Consider the following 16025-nt stretch of genomic DNA (forward strand, 5'->3'; position numbering starts at 1 on the left):
TTCCATACAAGTTATTGCTTCTCCTTTCTCACAACTTACACCATACCTTCAGCATCACACAGCTTTCTTCTTTTCCCTAGTGTCAAAAATGTTTTCTTTTGTCTTCCCTCATTGTTCTCTTAACTTATCCTTCCCTTTTTCAGCCTGGATGTTTGTTTCTTCCTCATCTGTCTCAGCCATTTCATTTCACCAACAAGAGCCTGAACATCCCCAAAGACCTTTGTCCCATGCTAAGAGCTGTACCTAAGATACTGGTATTTTCGTGTATGTTGGCCTTAGTTGTTCTGTGAAGCAGAAAGATTACTTCAGGTCCCCACTAATCAAGCGGAAAATGGATGACATGAGCAAGATGTGAAAAGCTCATCGGTAGCCCCTGGAGAAGTATTGCATTCAAAGTTGACAAATTGCAGGGGATTTAAGGAGTGCATGATAGGGCAAGCAAACGACCTGGCTTTCCGCAATGCTGTTTGTCAGAACATTTGTCCTTTTAGGAACAGTTTAGACAATTGTTATGAATATTTTGTACACGTACAATTCTGGTATGTTGTTTGCTATGCATGCCAAAAGTTACACTGAATTAGCCAGTAAATGAGGAATTAACATCAGTTCTGGCATTTCTAAAGCAAGCATCTTCATTTACTTCCCTTTCCCCTGAAAATGTGTGTTAAAATTTTTCATTACAGGATCACGTGTGCTTTATTTTACAGCATTCCTGCTTCACACCGTATCCAGAGAACATCCAATCAATATGTATTTTATCTTCTTTGTTCATTACATGTGCCAGTCTCTTGTTTACTGGATACTGTTCAAACCTTTCCCTGAAAAACTGAATTTTGAGTAATGATCGTGGGGATTTTCTGTAATATTCAGTGTTATAAGAATGAAAGGTTTGATAAACAACTATACATTGTATTCCTGTAGGAACACTTTATTCATGTTTCTGGGGGAAGCCAAGGCATGAAGAAATTAAGGTCAAAACTATCCACAGTTTTTCATAACTATTTGAGACATACAAGATGTTACCTTCTGGAACACGTATCATTCATAAATTTGTAGCATTTAAGGCCAAGCCCAGAACACATTTCTAAGAAAATGAGGATGCATTTTATAGCATTGTTCCTCAGAGCTATGCATATAGTAAAATCACCCTAATTCCCTCATAGACATAATTGCTGTTTTGCTATGCATACACCAAAAGGTTGCATCTGTACCAGTTTTTCCACAGCATTACATTGTCACCTTGTACCAAAGTCGAAGATCTTATTCATAGTCAGTCCTTCTCAGAATGCGATTCCCCTTTCTATAAGTGTGGCCTGTGTCCACTGTTCTTACACTGAGAATTTTGTATTGGATTTTATTAAAATGCATTCAGTTTGAATGCATCTAATTATCACGTGACACAGAAAATTGCGTCATCATTATTTGCTTACTTTTTGTTCGTGAACATTAGTAGCCATGTTTATCTGGTTCCAGGTAATCAAAGAATACACTGAATAAGTGTATGCCTAGTAGTGATACCCATGCAGTCTTACAGGTATTTTAATATTGTTCAGTAATGAATACCTCTTGAAACACAGAGTTTTGGTGTTTTCTTTTTAACTGTAGGCCCACTCTGAATCCACTTAGGGAGAGTTTTGTTGATGATGCATTTTGCTCTTTTTTTTTTTAATCAGACAGCTATGTGATAATAAGTCAAAGCCTGACAAATCTTTGTATGACATCTGCTTCTAATCTCATCAAAGGGAGAAATCAGATTTATTTGACAGAACCTATTTTACACAAAAATATGTTGACTGGGAGTAATTATATTCTTTCATTAAATTCTGAATTAGCTGAATCCAGTGTTTTCAATTATTTGGCCAAGTTTTTATCCCACTCATCTTTTTTTTTTTTTTTTTTTTTTTTTTTTTTTTTTTCAGGAATGTCTTAGTATTTTAAGATTGATTAAAACCAAACATTGTCCAAACAGAGACCTTTTTTAACAACTCTCCAACACCTGAGTTGAAAACTGTCATAATCTGTAAAAGCTTTCCTTCTTAGATAGCTAGGGAAGTGAAAAGTGCTTATTAATTCTGTGTTAAAATGTATGTAGCTACGTATGCCTCCTATTTTATGATGCTGGCTCACAACATCAGAGGCAGATGTCGGTGGTATGGCAGTAGAAGTTGAACCTTCCAACCAGTATTTCATTCCATGTTGTTGCTGTGTGAAAGATGGCAGCAGAGGGGCAGTCTGATAAAATGGTGTCTGTCATATGGGAGTGCGGGTGAAGCAAAGGTGTGGAATTGAATTCCTCCACATGGAAAAAATGGTACCCACTGACATTCATCAATGCTTGCTGAATATTGATGGAGACCAGCCAGTGAATGTGAGCACAGTGAGGCAGTGGGTGGTGCATTTCAGCAGTAGCTACAGCGATAGTGCTCACCTCCACTGGTGAGATATTTAGAAGTGTTGCATGCAGGCTAATGATGGTGGCTATGCTGAAAAATCATGTTCTGTAGCTGAGAATTCGCTCTATCCAATAGTGTTATTTTGCTCTTTGTAGCTGTTGTAGATTCCATGGAAATAAATTAGAGGCATTACTTTTGGAGCAACCTATGTAAATCTCCAGTACAGTGATTAACATCTCTTGTGTTATAATGAGATACAGATTGCATCATGCTGATAAATAATATATGAATTTTGAAAGTGTATAACATTATGCTATCGTTGACCACCAAATACTTTCAGCATATGTCTCCTAAACCAAAGTCCCCTAGAGTGTCATTAGTTTTCTTTCCAAATACTGTAGATATGTGTTGAAGAAAAGCGTGTCCCGTTCTCTAATTAGATTAGCTAGCCAGCAAGTCTCTATTTGTGTTAATTAGCATATTGACCTGTATGTATTCAAGAGCTGTGGTTCTGTATTACCAATCATTTTAAAAAGAAGAATGGTATGGGTTTTGTTTTTTAAGGCATCTTATTTTTTTTACTACTTCTCTAGTTGTTCACCAGTTGATTTTAGTAATGCTGGTTACATAAATTTATTCCCGTCAATGAGAATTTCCTCTTCCTTCTTATCTAGATTTCTAGGATCAATACATAAACATTAATGAAGGGATTCATTATATTCTTAGCCACATTGGTTCAACTTTCTTGTTAGGTGCTGAATTTGAGCATGTACCTCATTTGCCTTCCAAATAAACTCCCCTTGTGTTGCTGACTTAATATCCTGGCTCCTCCAACTAGTTTCCAACTGAGAAGATTAGCCTCCTACTTGTGTGGTGTGGGCCATCCTGTTCATGCAGTCTCTCCCTTCATTGATGGACTGTTTCACAGATCAAAATCTGCTTCTTTTCAATCCTGGATGACAGGCAGAAAATACTGGAAGTAAACTTTCTCACTTTTGATATCTGTGGATAGCCACTTACATTTTAATTTGCTTCTTAATTGTTTTAAGTGTAGATCTAGCCTTCAGTAATTTCATATCAGGCCTTATGTGTGGACATTATATAGTATTTATGTTCTGTCCCTCATAGACTTCAGTTGCAGCTGTAAGTGTACAGTACTTCTGCAGATTAGACACAGGGGATTTGTCTTGCCCAGTCAGAAAATGGGTAACATACTATGAATTCTTCTGAAAACTTTGTTAAGTCGTGCTGAGGTATCTTGACCAAGGCTTGGACAGATTCCACTAATGCCCAGCAGCACTTGCTTCCTTTAAATATGAAATGTATTTGCTTACAGCTGCAGTACTGATCCTGTGGCTCCAACAAAAGGAACAGGAATAAGCAGGTAACAGTTCCTTCTCTGGGAAAGGACGATTCACTCCCACGTTTAGGTCTACCCTCTGCAACAATTAGAAAGAAGTTTAGGAAAAAATATGAGGCATGGTCATGCATTTAAAATCACAGTGCATGTGTACTGGTAACATTAGTTTTGGCATTTCTAATATCTGTGTCCTTGGGCTCGTGACCTTGGTAATGTTCTACTACGGAAGGGATCAACTCATTCACCTTTAGCTGTCCAAGGACCTTCGCTGAGCCACTCACCAAGGCTCCACTTAGAGTCAATATGAAGAGGGGGGCATATCAACACATGGCAGTTCTTCCTCCTGAAAAGTAAATGTGGAAGATAGAGCAGAAATGTTCTTTGGAAGTGCCTGGTTCACTTAAATCTTAGGTGGCTGGAGGCAAATAACACATCATTTCTGTGTGTAGGACTTGTGAGCGTAATTATACACATATCTCTTATGTGGAAAGGTGCGATTGCACTCATATGGGTTTAGGTACGTTTGTCCTATATGTAAGTGTAGTGTTAACTTGCTGCTGTGTGTAATATTGCGTTTCATCTCTGCTTAAAGTAATTCAGATTAAATCTTAAATCAAGCCTTGTGTGAGAACCAGTAGACCTGTCCTGCAGGTCATCTCAGTAAAAGTGTGTTATACGTATAGCAATGGTAAGAGATTACTCTGGTTGGTAAAGAACAGCATTCCAGTTTGAATGAGCCGAGAACTTCTCAAGGTGTGATGCATTTAATGGGCTTCTATCTAAATCTTGAGAACACATTAAGCAGCAAGAGGTTGTCTGACTTTTGTCCCTCATTGTTTATAATGAAATAGATTAAAGATGTGTTCAGTGGTATGTTTATTTTTTTCCTTAATCGGTTGCTAATGATATCTAATATTTTTAAAGATACACGTTTAGGAGATTAGCCTAACCTTGACCTAACGTTGTGCTTCCCCCTCTTCTATGTAAAAATATCAGATATAAAGCCATTACATACCATTTTATCAAACTCTTCTTCATATTATTAAGTTCCTAAAATGTATGTTGGCATGGGATCTTTTTCCAGTCAGTATTATTGATTTAGTTTTTGTTCTTAGCAATGTTACTTTTTTTCTTGTGAAATAGTAACTGCAAAATATATATCTGCTGCTGGAAAGATTGTGAAGGCTTAGTTTAAATTATTGGGTTTTTTTTTTTACAAACTTTGGGACAAGTAGGTGTTTGGTTTCCTGTTTTTTTTTTGTTTTTTGTTTTTTTTTTTTAAATAATTGGTTGAGTGCAGTAATAATGAAATATCAAGATTGTGTTATCAAGTATAATTTGATTTTGTCAATCAATATTTACTTACTGAATATTTTTTTCTACTGAGCTGTGAATAGTGTACAACAAGCAATGGGGAGTGCTAGCAACTCGGTCAAAGGAGTGGTCACCTAGAGTTAAAAAACCATTGCTGATTAAAGACTAAGCTAGCAGTTCATCTACTACAGATACAAATTTTGTTTTTATAGAAGGGTTTGTTTTCTGATAAACGGGTAGTTTTACTGCAGTCTGGTTGATGTGAACATTAGTTGTGAAAAGTTATATATCTCATAGCTAGTGGATGTAGATCTCTGAATTTTTCAGAGTACCACAGTGCAGTAAATTTAAGAGAAAATATTGAATTTTACACTGCGTTGCATTTTAAATTTATCTCATACCTTGAAGCCTCAGCAGACCTTTGGTATTGAATAATGTTTCTTTGAGTGCAGAAGTATCATTTTCTTGAAGCCTGAAATATTAATTAATCTTTGTAGGAATTAAGAAGTTAATTAATTCTCACCAACAGTGACAAGCTGTTACTGACTAGACCAGAAAGAAGCCCCTTGCCCCTTCTGAGATACTGTGACATCTTTTATCGACTTAAGTGACAGCAGCCCTGTGTAAATAAGTCGAGTGAACTGTAAATATACATATGAAATAATTTTCACTGCTACAGTCCATCTTTAATTATGTACATTTCATGAGTTAGAGATAACTGTGTGCTAGAAGATTTTATTTGATATTTTGGAAAACCATGGTCTGTTAATGGCTTCTCCATTCAGCTGCTCATAATATATCCTTAAGAGCTGGTATGAATTTGATAGTACTTTGCGTCCCCTCTAGAGGTACAGGATTTCCATGTTTGAAAAATGATGAGATTTCAGTGTATCTTCACAAATTATGATCTGATCAGAGGCTGGCTCCTAAGTTCTCTGAAAAGCAGTATATTTGGGGGCTGAACTTGGAAATACCTTAATTTTGTGAGTACAGTCTTTTGGGGTATTTGATTTTAGTGTATAGGTTATTCATTTTATTAACTCCGATAGTTGAATTGAGTTTAGGGGATACCTTTTGTTGAAAACAATTACATTTTACCATCTGCCAGGATCCTGGGCAAAGTAATACTGCCATAAATGAAACTGATAACTTATACTCTTTCTTATAAAAATGTAAATTCAGTCATATTATGAAATACAGAAAAGAAAATGTGATTTGAGGAAACAAATCTTGATTTCTTAATATTTAACTTTGTATTCTGGTAAGTTTTTCCTGCTGTTTTGACCTCTAGCCGTAGTAGCTGTGGACATTCATACAGTATTTCATTTCACCTGAGGCTGTTGATAATTTAGTCATCCAAAACAGCTTCTTCTAAACAGTGTCACTAGGATGTAGTTCCTCCCTCAAAGGGGAGTGGTCTTTTGTTAGATTATGTAAATCATGAAACTCATTCATTATCATCGCATTAATTCCTGCCATAACCTGTAGAACCAGGGATCAAGCGACACTTTTCCTGCATACAGCAAACATTAGAAGCTACTGTTCCTTCTTGGGGGAATTGCATGAAAGTAAATTCAAATCAGCGGGGGATTTGTTTGTCAAATTTTGCAAATCGGGTTCCAGAAAATGGAGTTTAAAACCCTGTTCAGGAGCCCCAGATACCAAAGTCACTTCAGCTTTAGATGTAACATTTGTACTGACTCGTTCAATCTTAATTTTGATTGATTACTTACCAGCAGAAGTTTATACTAAAATCTTTCCTTTGTCCTCTTTATCCCTTACTCACCTTTTCATTCTTCTTCTGTCAATTATTAACACTCTGACGTTATTTGTTGCTGCAGTAACTTTGTTTCAGTGCAGCTGTTGCCAGGTGAATTTTCTTGGGAGCTTGGTTGTCACACTTAGAAAGATTTTGTGAGATAGCTGAAAAGGTTTGTTTCAAGCAGCAGTCTTCAGGTTTACTGTTTCTTACCAAACTGCCTGGCTGTTTATAGATGTTTTATTTGAAAGCAAAATGCAAAAGGAAGTGTGCTGTGGGTTGGTTCCAGACCGTGCATTCTAGGCTTTGTACCACCAGGAGAAAATGTATAGGATTGAGTTCAGTGGGACAGGTTTGCTGTGGTCTGGCATAGTGGAGGTTGATGGGAGTCTCGGGAGACAGAGTGCGCCTGCTTCATTTGTTAATTCAGATCTTTGTAGGCCTGTTTCTTGGCTGAGAAGTGTCGCTGTAATTATGTAGGGAATCTAGTCATGCTGTGCATTGCAGGAGTGTGACTGTTGCAAAACCTGAGACCAAAGTCCAGGTGCTTTCAGTTCCCTGACAGAATGGCTGAGGCCAAACAGCACACACCCTGCCGTGCTCTGCTGCTGGTACCGGGCCTGGGGTTGTGCCGCATGCACGGCAGTGTCCCTTATGATCAGCTTGCAGGCTGGAATGGGTCACCCAGCTGCAGGGTTTGGGCAGCTGAGGCCCTCACCACACACATGCAATTTGAAAGATTTCTAGTGTCTTGGCCATGGTGAAACAACATCCACTACATTTTTTTTTTCTTTCCAGGATAGTTCCTTCTTGCATTGTGGTGGTTTCTGCCTTGGAAACCCCTGCAGGTCACCAGCTCAGAACAATTTCCTTGCTTTTATTCTGATTTTAGTTAATATCTTCTCACATTGCTTATAAACCTCTCTTCAGATCTATTCCTAAGGCAAAGGGTCTGCCCATCACTCTGAAGAGTTCCTGGATGGCACAGTCTAGATGTTTTCATTGGTCGACCACAGCAGAGTGAGACCAAAACTTAACCACTTTCCCACTCTTCCAGCTCATTCATGGATGACAAGCAAAAAGCAGAGCCAATTTTTGCCTTCCAGGGAAAACCCAGTGCAATGGCCTAAACACACTGTAAGAACAAAGGGGTGCAGCTGGAGAAAGAAAGGAGGAATGAAAAGCAAACGTAAAGCTGTTGCTTAAAACTATTCCATCCTCTTTCCTTTTCCAACTTCTTTAGCATTCTTCTAAGAGTAAAAACCTGATGACTAGGCTCTAAACTGACAGCTATTTGTTTTATAGCATGCTGTAGATTCCTGCTAAAAGATGTTAGGTTTTGTATACAAGGATATGTTTCAATTTTGTTGCTATAGTGATGTGTGTTTCTTTTCTCTTGAGTCTGAAGTGGAAACACTGAATTACATTGTTTTCCTTTATTTCAAAATTATAAATCAATATCCTTCTATGTGTCTTTCTTAAAACATCGCTGCCATGGCAGTATGGTATACTTTTACTCATCTCTCCGGCTGAAACTTTTCTGCTAGTTGGTTTCTTTACGTGTCCATTAAAATGTTGGTAGCTCCCGTTAATTGTCCCAGTGCCTACTGATGAGCCCAGAGCTGATTGTCAAGCTTCCCTACTTAAAGTGCAGAGAACAAGCTGCTTATGATGACCCAACAGAGACATGAGGGAGGTCTATGAAAGGGAGAGTATTCAACCAGCTTTAATCCTTGTTTTCAGTAAGGCAGTGTCTTTAAGTGCCGACTAATTAGTGAATAGACATGGTTGTAGTTCTTGTAGTCATGGCTTTTGTTGCCCTCAGATGAACTGAGCAGCTAATAGAAATGGTTTTAAATCTCTGCTTTGCCTGTTTTTAATGCACTTTAATAGGATATGGAGATGAGGAAATATAAATCAAGGCAGGAACAAAAGTAGGTAGAAACCATGTGACTACTGATGTTGATACATTCCATTTAGATATTAGCAATTACACTTGTGACTCCCACTCGTGGGAGTGTGCTAAAATAACTATTCATTTTATAAACTTTGACATATATAGATACTATAAAAGTGTGTAAATTTTTCCCTGTTACAGTAATGTTATACAAGCATTACTTTGCTTTTAAATAGAATGTTAAAATCATCAATTACAAAGTAATCAATCAAGATATAGTTCTCCCAGTTAGCAGCAATTAAACCAAATTCCAAGAAGTGAAGTAAATTTGTTTAAAACTTGACAGCATGCCTAAGACAGCAACTTAATTTTTAAGAGGGATGGCTCCCTCTTTAAGCATTTCTGTACCATATGTTATTACATATCGTACAAGAAAATTTTCCAGTAGGTACAGTTAACTATTTTACACATTCCAAAAAGTAATTTCTTGTTCTTGCAAAGGGGGAAATTGAGCTGATGATGAATGGCATCCAGGCATAGTCACCTGAAAGTGAATGCATTCCTTGAAGATCAGCAAGATATTTGAAACATAACAAGAGGGTTGGAAAAAAAGTTGTAGTTCTTTTCTGTTTGTATTTCTCCTATTACTTGCATGTTGCTTGACCTTGACATGGTGCAGACAAAAAGCAGGCATAGCAGCCGGCAGCAACTTACTGTTCTATTCATTTTCTAAAATTAAACATAAATTCCAGTGATATTCAATAACAGTACCTTGGTTATTGAAGCTCATAACCTTTTTGCTGCCTTTATCACCTGTATTATCGATCGGAGATAATTACTGCAAAGCAGCTGGCTGTTGGTTTTAGAGAGCATCAATTGTTCTCCTGTCCCAGCTGTTGGCTAATAAGGACAGTCAACACATCTGTTTCAACAGCTGGTAATTAACAAAAGCCTAATTGCTGCAACTCTTTTAACAACAAATCTATGAAAGAGTAGGGATGTGGAGGAATATTATTTACTCTGTGCTTTGCACTGTCTTTGGCCAGTTTCTTTTTCTACTTTGAACACCACTGCCTTTGTCTGACACATTGAATGGCAGGAGAACACAATATGGTAATCCAGAGCTTAAGTTTTTCAGATCTTTGTTGGTGTTTCTTATTGCAACATTTCTTTGCTAAGTTGCAAGATAAAATGGATCAAAAGCATTTTGTGGAGTTTCATACAACAGCTACAATCCGCAACAGTATGCCTAGGAAATAGGGCTGCCAATCCAACAGCTTCCAAAAGAAGCTCTCTGTATGAATTTAATAGCCCTGCGCCCCTCCGCAAAAGAGGTTTCTTCATTCTAAAAGTGGTGGTTCTTTGAAGAATTTTATCATTGCTGTTAAGATGTTTCACAAACCTGGTTGCACGGATGAAACCTACTAACATTGGTTAGTTTAAAAGTTAACATCAGGTGGTACCTCGCCCTTCATAAATATGTCACCATTGTATCCTTACCAAATTGGAGAGGGTTCCGCACAATGCTTGCCTACGTATCTACATTTATAGTATTGATCAGCAACACAGTCAAAGATATTACTCTTGGTTAGGTTTATTCTGTGGGTTAACCTTGTATACAGCACACATATAATTGGAATACTCAGCACTAAGTAGAATGCATGTATACAAGCACAGGGAAATGTTAATCCCATTGAAGTCAATAGCAAACTTCTGTTGGCTTCAATGGGTCAGGACTTTCTTTGCAAAACTAAATTTTCTTAAAAGCTAAAGACAAATTTGGCATTCATCACCCTGCACATGAAAAGAAAGTGCTCAGGTATTAATGGAACGATTGCCCGGAGTATTATGCAAGTCAGGCATGTATTGCAGATTGTGAAAATGACTGAGTCAATAAAATTTTCTAAGACATAGCGTTTAAAGTGGCTAAACTGATGATGAAAAATTGTGGTTCTTTGCTAAAAGTTAGTCAAGATTGCTTGATTAAACTTGCTGCACTAGCATTTCAGTTGGCAAATATTTCTGTACATTGAGTTCTTTAATTGTCTGCTGGGTATGTTGAAAGGTATATAAGAAATTCTACCTAAGTGCTTGCCATTGACAGAATACAGATTGCATAATTAAAAATATTCTGGCAAGACAAGTTTAATTCAACAGGTGTTCAAGTGAAGAACTGTATAATAGGTGCAATGAAAAATTGTAAGATATGCTTTGAGCAAGTGAAAACAAAAGCATTGGCTGAAATTCCAATTGTAGGACAGTAACGCAGAGAAGTGTTTGCTGTCTGGTTTTATTGGAACATGATTTCTGTACACCACAATCTATGGTGATTGAAATGGTCTCGTTTGCCTCGCACAAATAAGATGGAAGAAATCTACCTTCTGCATTACATTATAATAAGGAAAATTGCTGCAGCATTTGATAGTTGAAGCATTTGAAATGTTTCTTTTCTCTGGGTTATTTTCATTTTGTTTCATTTTGCCAATTATGATTTTAAAGAACATGACTGCAGATGACACATATGCTTCTCTTTCCCTTCCATTTACTTTCCTCAAATGATTTCAAGTATCATGAGATATGCAGGAACCACTTTTTTTTTTTCCAGGTGAAATGTGGTTGAGTCTGAGTGAACTGTGACAGAAATTTAGAAGTGTTCTGCAACCGTGCACCTTAACTTCAGTAGAAAATGAAATGAACGCTTTTGCATGAGGCAAAGATTTGATAGAATCAAATCAAATAGACATGCAATCATGACAAAAGTAATTACCTCATATAAAATTTAGTAAATAGATTCATTTAGTAGAAAGGATCAGACATCTGTCGTATCAAACTCCTGAGTTCTGAGTAAAGGTAACTTACCTATATTGATAGATCTCATCCAGAAGTATAGAATTCATAACAATCTGTGGAGATGTCTGTTCCCTGCTAATGCCATGGGAAAGTGCCATCTATTGAATCCTCTCCTGCATTTTTTCCAACAGAACAGTGGTTCCTGTAAGAGTTGAATGTACACGTACGTTCTCACAAACGTATATATTTGCCTTTGTTAATATAATTTAAATTCCTGAGTCAAAGTTCCACTTTTGTGGAAAACACTGCAGTAAGAATGTGGGAAAAGGAAGATTCAAGGAGTTGTTCTGCATAAATATGATCAAAATCAGCACCAGGTACTCAGAATATCTGACGCCTTTTACACGCCAAGGACTGCACAGAGACTGAAGCTGTTTTAAAGTGCCTGTTGGGGATCCCCTCATCACAGGAGACATAGTGGTGTCTTGCTCACAGTGACTCAGCAATTCACAGCCCTCCTAGCTGCATAGGCAACTCACGGTAATAAAGGCTGCAGCTGGCCTAAGGAACGGCAAGCGGCTTTTTCCCAGAAGTTGTAGGCACAAAATTGATCCAGCTGGGGAAAGAGCCCAAATTGTTCTGCTAGGTAATCTGATGAGAACTTCAGATATCAAAGGAGTGTTAATAGACTTGCCAGATTCAAAGTCAGTTTAAGACTTAAAGTCTGGACATGTCTGTGTGGGGCATATGGTCACTGATTCTTTCTTAATCCTACTTTTCATGCTAACAGAAACATTTACTCACTAATGATTTATTCTTTTCTTAAGTTTAGCAGTTCTGTCAAACTCAGTATGTTAATTATGCGTTGTATGTATGAAAATGTCAGATAAATTTGAGTGTGTATTCCTCCTAGTAGTCTTTTTTTTTTTCTTCCAGAAGGTGAAGACTGTAAGGTGAAGTAGTAAATACTATCTAAAGCTTTTTCTTAACTTTATTCCAAATCCTGCAAAAATTATGGACAGAAGCAGTCATAATGAAGTCAGTGGGGCAATTCATTTTTATAATCCTGTATGTACTCATGACCTTTATGGAAGTTTCTTAGTTTGATTGTAGTAGTTGGATTCTGACTCTGCTGCCTCCTGGAAAAGTACTTTCTGTCAAGAGGTAACAGTCACTCTGTCTCCTTGCATAGGTTACAATTTGGGATATATTGTCACTTACCATCAGTTATGAGCTTTTGAGCGCAAATTGTCAGCTGCTTTTTTTGCTCAAGTTACTGCCTTGTGTGTTTTTTTTCTGTCACTTTAATGAGGCATGAAAGATTTCAATGTACATATTTTCTTACAGAAAAGAGATTTGTGAAATGTCAGTGTATCACTAAGGAACTTCTGTCATGCTGAAATCAATGATAGGGAACTCTAATAAGTGAATGTCTCAACACAGAAACCAAAGGATAACCAAGTCCAAATTGTTCTGGAAGGGCATGGTCAATAGCTGGTCATAGGTCAAAGAAAAGGACTTTACTGTAAGGTGGAGTCTGCAATAAAGGTTAGGTAGTGAAATAGGATTCATCCAAGCAAGAATTACTCCTACATCTCTGGAGATGCAGGTGAGACCTGGTGAACAGTCAGGAGTGCCTCATCTGCCTACCAGGAGAGAGAAGTAATTTATCATTCAAATTCAAATACAAGGGTTATCAAGCTTGTCTAAGTTTAAGTCCCTATTAGTTGGCAAGACTATCTGTGTCTACTCTAGTAACTAAAATAGGATTGGGACATGGACTTGCAGAATGTCACAGAATCATCTATGGTTTTTTGTAAGAAAGCTCCCTGGCATGGTATTAATCTGTTATCCCAGACAAAGCCTTTGAAAGCTGACTGTATACCGTTCCCACAGACAACCTGGTATTAGCAGCTCTGCTTTTTAGGGGTTGGGAGAAGAATTTTTGATGTGTGAACACAAGCCATGCCAGAAGGTCTCGAGGCAGAAAATGGTTCCTGGATGGTTCTTTTTAGTAATAGAGGGGTGCTGCTGTGCTCAGGTTTGGGGCTGTTAGCAGAGCCTGAAAATGTACCAGACTGAGTCCTGAAAGTACTCGCTGTTTCAGCCTGCAGCTCACCTAAAATGTATCTAGGTGTAATACGAACTTTCTTCTGTTCTTCTGCCAGCACAGTTCCGCCCCAAACTGGATAGGACACTTCTGGGGCTGAGGGAATGTGCTTTTTATTGAATAGGGTCTTTGTTATTGTAAAGCTTCTGAGACAACATTACAACACTACCTTTTGGATCCTGTGCTGACGACTTACTGTTTGTAGCAGATATTGACTTGATATCCTAGTGGCTCGAGTCATTTGTGTGGACAACAGGTTTATCATGGGTACTGGCGTTTGAAGCTTTCCCATAGCAGCCTGCCAGAAGACAACCTGGAGAGCTGCTTGCAGGCTGTCCAGCTTACTGCAGTCTACATGGTCATTTCCTCCTTGATTTTCTCTAAGGAGACTGCTGGTAAAGACTGCTATAAAGTGTAATAGTCTTCATGGTGCATGTGAAGCAAGTGAGATCTCTCAGAGTTGGGGGAAACATGCCTGTTATTAAAGCAGATCAGAGAGATTTTTTCTTCTTTGTTTTAAGCTTACATTTGATAACTCTCTCTGCCTTTGAAGGAATATGTGTGTTTTCCAGTCCAGTTACCTAAGCAGCCATGAATGGGGCATAAGAAGGCTTCCTCAGATAAACAGAATATTTTAAATTCTGTGGAAAATATTTTCTACTTCAAACAAATCATACCCAAAACAATGTGCTTAATTTTTAAATTTTCCCTTGAATTTGAAGTTTCTCTATATTACTGATGTCTGTTAATTATTTCTTTGAAGCTGTATTTTTAGATCAGAAGCAAAGTATGTGATGTCACCATGGCCAAACTTGAATTACAGATCACAGAGAAATGTGCCCTTTCCACATGCCCACAGCTGTAGACATTCTTTAATCTGGGAAGTAGAGGAAATCACTTACCTCTGTAATTTTTAAAATTTGCATTTTTCATATAGATTAATTCAAAAGCCATAGTAACCTTGCAAATATAACTGTTGTGAATGGCTATTTGCCCATGTTTTAAGATGAATGCTTCTTGGTCATTTCTTTTGATTTTATTTTCACTGTGTGCATCATGGTTTAATAGCAAGACAGGCATCTACCTATCTGTATATGGAGACCCAACTACTTGGTATTTTAAAGTACCTTCATCTTGTGCTCTTATTAAAATATCTCCTGCCAAAAAATCAGCATCCCTGTACGTGACATTATTTGCATGCAAAGCCTAATGCAACTATGAATGTATATTTCTGGTGCTGTCGTTCTTGGAATTTTTCAGACTTTGCAGTATCTGTACTAGTTATCCATAAGCATGGAGTAGATATCTATGATGGTATCTCTATGTTTTGTAGCTTTGTACTCCAACAAATGCAAACCATGAATGAAGTCCTGACTCCATGAAGTCAATTATAGTTTGGGGTCAATCTCACAGGCAGAGTTTCCAATTAATCTTCCTCATTGTGAATCATTCTGTACATTAAAATAGTTCCGTGTGTTAGTCTTACAGACTCATAGTGTGCGCCGGATTGTCCTCTGAACAGCTAATTCTTCCTGTAATTCCAGTATTCTGTATATTGCTCAGAAAAAAAAATAGAAGATATTACAAAATAATACTGTAAATGGTGAGGAAATTTTGCATAAATGTAGTACCTAAGTTTAGGTAGGCAAATCCTCATTGAAGAATATCACTGACATTTCGTATAAGACTTTTTCTTGCATAATGCAGTAACAGGCTGGATCTGTCTAGTGTACGCTAATGTGGACACATCGCTAGGTGAAAGAGTACACTGTTTGTCAAATTCTGCTGCGGCAGTGTGATGTGACCATGCAGTACAGGAATGGGATATCCACCTTTCAGACGTAATGATTCAAATGTTTTCTCTTCAGGATACTTGGTAGATATTAAGTTTGTTCTCCTTGCAATTTAATGAACCAGATATGTGCCCAGTCTAGTAAAAAATGCTATTAGATCCTTTGATTTTCTTTGACAGAACAGCAGAAAGCTCTTTGGTGATATATTTTTTTTTCCTAATTGCACAGTCTGCATACTATTTGTTATAGCTTGTTGCTATCATTCAAAACTGCAACAGAACCTCTCAGAATTAGGGACCATGCAAGTAATATTCATAGAATATGATCATGTATTCTTACTGGGAACTTTTGTTGTGATGAAGACAGAATCTGATACTTACTCTGGCCAACAATAGTATTAGATGGTAGAGTAATATCTTATTATAGTTAATTGTTTGATCCTGATGCAAATACGTAAAAGTCATATTTGCTGTGAGATCTCATTCCCTCGTGCCCAAAGGGAATGTCCACAGGGGTGTGAGTGTGGCAGGGTACTGAGGAAGCTGTAGCTGGAAGGCTATCGTGTTTCTCACTACCACTGCTTTCACTCTAAAAGTGATGTACTCAAAC

General features: G+C 37.6%; 1 protein-coding gene and 1 long non-coding RNA gene across 8 annotated transcripts in view; one reads left to right on the top strand and one right to left on the bottom strand.

The window, feature by feature from the left end:
* MIPOL1 (mirror-image polydactyly 1) overlaps positions 1-16025 on the top strand; it is a 178657-nt gene that overhangs the window by 106778 nt on the left and 55854 nt on the right. The gene's annotated exons all lie outside the window — the stretch shown is intronic.
* LOC110401121 lies at positions 1998-7525 on the bottom strand. Its single transcript, XR_002440263.1, has 4 exons — positions 6854-7525; positions 5469-5539; positions 4035-4096; positions 1998-3832 (listed from the first exon to the last, which is right to left on the bottom strand). It is a non-coding gene; the product is annotated as an uncharacterized LOC110401121 (long non-coding RNA).

The sequence above is a fragment of the Numida meleagris genome, chromosome 6, assembly GCF_002078875.1.
Source record: "Numida meleagris isolate 19003 breed g44 Domestic line chromosome 6, NumMel1.0, whole genome shotgun sequence".
Taxonomy (NCBI): domain Eukaryota; kingdom Metazoa; phylum Chordata; class Aves; order Galliformes; family Numididae; genus Numida; species Numida meleagris.